Source organism: Salvelinus namaycush, chromosome 5, assembly GCF_016432855.1.
Source record: "Salvelinus namaycush isolate Seneca chromosome 5, SaNama_1.0, whole genome shotgun sequence".
Taxonomy (NCBI): domain Eukaryota; kingdom Metazoa; phylum Chordata; class Actinopteri; order Salmoniformes; family Salmonidae; genus Salvelinus; species Salvelinus namaycush.
In genome coordinates this window covers 69,698,119-69,704,297 of record NC_052311.1, presented here as the reverse complement: position 1 = coordinate 69,704,297, position 6,179 = coordinate 69,698,119, and positions in this window count along the sequence as shown.

Below are 6,179 nucleotides of genomic sequence, written 5' to 3'. Positions count from 1 at the left end.
AACAACAACATTGACGAATATGCTGATTCGGTGAGCGAGTTCATTAGAAAGTGCATTGACGATGTCGTACCCACAGCAACGATTAAAACATTCCCAAACCAGAAACCGTGGATTGACGGCAGCATTCGCGTGAAACTGAAAGCGCGAACCACTGCTTTTAACCAGGGCAAGGTGACCGGAAACATGACCGAATACAAACAGTGTAGCTATTCTCTCCGCAAGGCAATCAAACAAGCTAAGTCCCAGTACAGAGACAAAATAGAGTCGCAATTCAACAGCTCAGACACAAGAGGTATGTGGCAGGGTCTACAGTCAATCGCGGATTACAAAAAGAAAACCAGCTCCGTCGCGGACCAGGATGTCTTGCTCCCAGACAGGCTTAATAACTTTTTTGCTCGCTTTGAGGACAATACAGTGCCACTGACACGGCCCGCTACCAAAACCTGCGGGCTCTCCTTCACTGCAGCCGAGGTGAGTAAAACATTTAAACGTGTTAACCCTCGCAAGGCTGCAGGCCCAGACGGCATTCCCAGCCGCGTCCTCAGAGCATGCGCAGACCAGCTGGCTGGTGTGTTTACGGACATATTCAATCAATCCTTATCCCAGTCTGCTGTTCCCACATGCTTCAAGAGGGCAACCATTGTTCCTGTTCCCAAGAAAGCTAAGGTAACTGAGCTAAACGACTACCGCCCTGTAGCACTCACTTCCGTCATCATGAAGTGCTTTGAGAGACTAGTCAAGGACCATATCACCTCCACCCTACCGGACACCCTAGACCCACTCCAATTTGCTTACCGATCCAATAGGTCCACAGACGACGCAATCGCAACCACACTGCACACTGCCCTAACCCATCTGGACAAGAGGAATACCTATGTGAGAATGCTGTTCATCGACTACAGCTCAGCATTTAACACCATAGTACCCTCCAAACTCGTCATCAAGCTCGAGACCCTGGGTCTCGACCCCGCCCTGTGCAACTGGGTCCTGGACTTCCTGACGGGCCGCCCCCAGGTGGTGAGGGTAGGTAACAACATCTCCACCCCGCTGATCCTCAACACTGGGGCCCCACAAGGGTGCGTTCTGAGCCCTCTCCTGTACTCCCTGTTCACCCACGACTGCGTGGCCATGCACGCCTCCAACTCAATCATCAAGTTTGCGGATGACACTACAGTGGTAGGCTTGATTACCAACAACGACGAGACGGCCTACAGTGAGGAGGTGAGGGCCCTCGGAGTGTGGTGTCAGGAAAATAACCTCACACTCAACGTCAACAAAACAAAGGAGATGATTGTGGACTTCAGGAAACAGCAGAGGGAGCACCCCCATATCCACATCGACGGGTCAGTAGTGGAGAAGGTGGAAAGTTTTAAGTTCCTCGGTGTACACATCACGGACAAACTGAATTGGTCCACCCACACAGACAGCGTTGTGAAGAAGGCGCAGCAGCGCCTCTTCAACCTCAGGAGGCTGAAGAAATTCGGCTTGTCACCAAAAGCACTCACAAACTTCTACAGATGCACAATCGAGAGCATCCTGTCGGGCTGTATCACCGCCTGGTACGGCAACTGCTCCGCCCACAACCGTAAGGCTCTCCAGAGGGTAGTGAGGTCTGCACAACGCATCACCGGGGGCAAACTACCTGCCCTCCAGGACACCTACACCACCCGATGTCACAGGAAGGCCATAAAGATCATCAAGGACAACAACCACCCAAGCCACTGCCTGTTCACCCCACTATCATCCAGAAGGCGAGGTTAGTACAGGTGCATCAAAGCAGGGACCGAGAGACTGAAAAACAGCTTCTATCTCAAGGCCATCAGACTGTTAAACAGCCACCACTAACATTTAGCGGCCGCTGCCAACATACTGACTCAACTCCAGCCACTTTAATAATGGGAATTGATGGAAATGATGTAAAAATGTACCACTAGCCACTTTAAACAATGCCACTTAATATAATGTTTACATACCCTACATTACTCATCTCATATGTATATGTATATACTGTACTCTATATCATCTACTGCATCTTGCCATCTTTGTCACGTTCCTGACCTGTTTTCTGTTGTTTTGTATGTGTTTAGTTGGTCAGGGCGTGAGTTGGGGTGGGTATTCTATGTTGTGTGTCTAGTTCGTCTGTTTCTGTGTTCAGCCTAATATGGTTCTCAATCAGAGACAGCTGTCAATCGTTGTCCCTGATTGAGAATCATATATAGGTGGCTTGTTTTGTGTTGGGGATTGTGGGTGGTTGTTTCCTGTCTCTGTGTTTGTGTTCTGCACCAGCTAGGACTGTGACGGTATGTTCTTTTGTTATTTTGTATAGTGTATTGTTTTGTGTTGATTAAATTCATTATGGAAAATTACCACGCTGCGTATTGGTCCTCTGATCCTTCTCGCCTCTCCTCGTCTGAGGAGGAGGACGACTTAGACTGCCGTTACAGAACCACCCACCAAACAAGGATCAAGCAGCGTGGCAACGGGCAGCAGCGACAGCAGCAGCGGTACCAGGAGGAATGGTCATGGGAGCAAATATTTAACGGAGAAGGACCCTGGGCTAAGGTTGGAGAATATCGCCGCTCTCGGGAAGAGATGGAGGCAGCTAAAGCCCAGGAGCGGTGGTCTGAGGAGGCAGCATGGAAGCGGGGCTGGAAGCCCGTGAAGAAACCCCAAAAATTTATTGGGGGGGGGGGGCTAAAGGGTAGTGTGGCGAGGGCAGGTAGGAAACCTGCGCCCACTTCCCATGCTTACCGTGGAGAGCAGGAGTACGGGCAGACACCGTGTTATGCGGAAGAGCGCACGGTGTCTCCTGTACGGGTGCATAGCCCTGTGCGGGTTATTCCACCTCCCCGCACTGGCAGGGCTAGAGTGAGCATTGAGCCAAGAGCCATGAAGCCGGCTCTACATATCTGGCCTCCAGTACGTCTCCTCGGGCCGGTGTACATGGCACCAGCCTTACGCAGGGTGTCCCCGGTTCGCCAACACAGCCCAGTGCGGGTTATTCCACCTCCCCGCACTGGACGGGCTACGGGGAGCATACAACCAGGTAAGGTTGGGCAGGCTCAGTGCTCAAGGGAGCCAGTACGCCTGCACGGTCCGGTATATCCGGCGCTACCTTCCCGCCCCAGCCCAGTACCACCAGTGCCTACACCACGCACCAGGCTTCCAGTGCGTCTCCAGAGCCCTGGTCCTCCTCCACGCACTCTCCCTGTGGTGCGTGTCTCCAGCTCGGTACCACCAGTTCCGGCACCACGCACCAAGCCTCCTGTGCGTCTCCAGAGCCCTGTACGCACTGTTCCTTCTCCCCGCACTCGCCCTGAGGTGCGTGCCCTCAGCCCGGTACCTCCAGTTCCGGTACCACGCACCAGGCCTATAGTGCGCCTCGAGAGTCCAGTGTGCCCTGTTCCTGCTCCCCGCACTCGCCCTGAGGTGCGTGCCCTCAGCCCGGTACCTCCAGTTCCGGTACCACGCACCAGGCCTATAGTGCGCATCGAGAGTCCAGTGTGCCCTGTTCCTGCTCCCTGCACTAGCCTTGAGGTGCGTGTCTCCAGTCCGGTAACACCAGTTCCGGCACCACGCAACAGGCCTACTGTGCGCCTCAGCAGGTCAGAGTCGGCCGTCTGCCCAACGCCGCCTGTACTGCTCGTCTGCCCAGCGCCGTCTGAGCTGCCTGCACTGCTCGTCTGCCCAGCACCGTCTGAGCTGCCTGCACTGCTCGTCTGCCCAGCACCGTCTGAGCTGCCTGTCTGCCCAGCGCCGTCTGAGCCATCCGTCTGCCCAGCGCCGTCTGAGCCATCCGTCTGCCCAGCGCCGTCTGAGCCATCCGTCTGCCCAGCGCCGTCTGAGCCATCCGTCTGCCCAGCGCCGTCTGAGCCATCCGTCTGCCCAGCGCCGTCTGAGCCATCTGTCTGCCCAGCGCCGTCTGAGCCATCTGTCTGCCCAGCGCCGTCTGAGCCATCCGTCTGCCCAGCGCCATCTGAGCCGCCCATCTGTCCCGAGCCATTAGAGCCGTCCGTCAGTCAGGAGCCGCTAGAGCCGTCCATCAGTCAGGAGCCGCCAGAGCTGCCAGCCAGTCAGGAGCCGCCAGAGCCGCCAGCCAGTCAGGAGCCGCCAGAGCCGCCAGCCAGTCAGGAGCCGCCAGAGCCGCCAGCCAGTCAGGAGCCGCCAGAGCCGCCAGCCAGTCAGGAGCCGCCAGAGCCGCCAGCCAGTCAGGAGCCGCCAGAGCCGCCAGCCAGTCAGGAGCCGCCAGAGCCGCCAGCCAGTCAGGAGCCGCCAGAGCCGCCAGCCAGTCAGGAGCCGCCAGAGCCGCCAGCCAGTCAGGAGCTGCCAGAGCTGCCCTACAGTCATGAGCTGCCCTACAGTCATGAGCTGCCCTCCAGTCATGAGCTGCCCTACAGTCATGAGCTGCCCTACAGTCATGAGCTGCCCTACAGTCATGAGCTGCCCTACAGTCATGAGCTGCCCTCCAGTCATGAGCTGCCCTCCAGTCATGAGCTGCCCTCCAGTCATGAGCTGCCCTCCAGTCCGGAGCTGCCCTCCAGTCCGGAGCTGCCACTCAGTCCGGAGCTGCCATTAGTCCAGAGTTGTCCCTCTGTCCTAAGCTACCTCTCTGTCCGGAGCGATTTCTCTGTCCTGAGCTACCTCTCTGTCCTGAGCTACCTCTCTGTCCTGAGCTACCTCTCGGTCCTGAGTTGTCTCCTCTATTTAGGAGGGGCCTTGGTGAAGGTTCCTGGACCATGGTCGGGGGCGAGGGTCGCCACTCAAAGGACGCTAAGGAGGGGGACAAAGACAGTGGTGGAGTGGTGTCCTCGTCCACCGCCGGAGCCGCCACCGCGGACAGATGCCCACCCAGACCCTCCCCTTGAGTTTTAGGGGTGCGCCCGGAGTTCGCACCTTGAGGGGGGGGTTCTGTCACGTTCCTGACCTGTTTTCTGTTGTTTTGTATGTGTTTAGTTGGTCAGGGCGTGAGTTGGGGTGGGTATTCTATGTTGTGTGTCTAGTTCGTCTGTTTCTGTGTTCAGCCTAATATGGTTCTCAATCAGAGACAGCTGTCAATCGTTGTCCCTGATTGAGAATCATATATAGGTGACTTGTTTTGTGTTGGGGATTGTGGGTGGTTGTTTCCTGTCTCTGTGTTTGTGTTCTGCACCAGCTAGGACTGTGACGGTATGTTCTTTTGTTATTTTGTATAGTGTATTGTTTTGTGTTGATTAAATTCATTATGGAAAATTACCACGCTGCGTATTGGTCCTCTGATCCTTCTCGCCTCTCCTCGTCTGAGGAGGAGGACGACTTAGACTGCCGTTACAGAACCACCCACCAAACAAGGATCAAGCAGCGTGGCAACGGGCAGCAGCGACAGCAGCAGCGGTACCAGGAGGAATGGTCATGGGAGCAAATATTTAACGGAGAAGGACCCTGGGCTAAGGTTGGAGAATATCGCCGCTCTCGGGAAGAGATGGAGGCAGCTAAAGCCCAGGAGCGGTGGTCTGAGGAGGCAGCACGGAAGCGGGGCTGGAAGCCCGTGAAGAAACCCCAAAAATTTCTTGGGGGGGAGGCTAAAGGGTAGTGTGGCGAGGGCAGGTAGGAAACCTGCGCCCACTTCCCATGCTTACCGTGGAGAGCAGGAGTACGGGCAGACACCGTGTTATGCGGAAGAGCGCACGGTGTCTCCTGTACGGGTGCATAGCCCGGTGCGGGTTATTCCACCTCCCCGCACTGGACGGGCTACGGGGAGCATGCAACCAGGTAAGGTTGGGCAGGCTCAGTGCTCAAGGGAGCCAGTACGCCTGCACGGTCCGGTATATCCGGCGCTACCTTCCCGCCCCAGCCCAGTACCACCAGTGCCTACACCACGCACCAGGCTTCCAGTGCGTCTCCAGAGCCCTGGTCCTCCTCCACGCACTCTCCCTGTGGTGCGTGTCTCCAGCTCGGTACCACCAGTTCCGGCACCACGCACCAAGCCTCCTGTGCGTCTCCAGAGCCCTGTACGCACTGTTCCTTCTCCCCGCACTCGCCCTGAGGTGCGTGCCCTCAGCCCGGTACCTCCAGTTCTGGTACCACGCACCAGGCCTATAGTGCGCCTCGAGAGTCCAGTGTGCCCTGTTCCTGCTCCCCGCACTCGCCCTGAGGTGCGTGCCCTCAGCCCGGTACCTCCAGTTCCGGTACCACGCACCAGG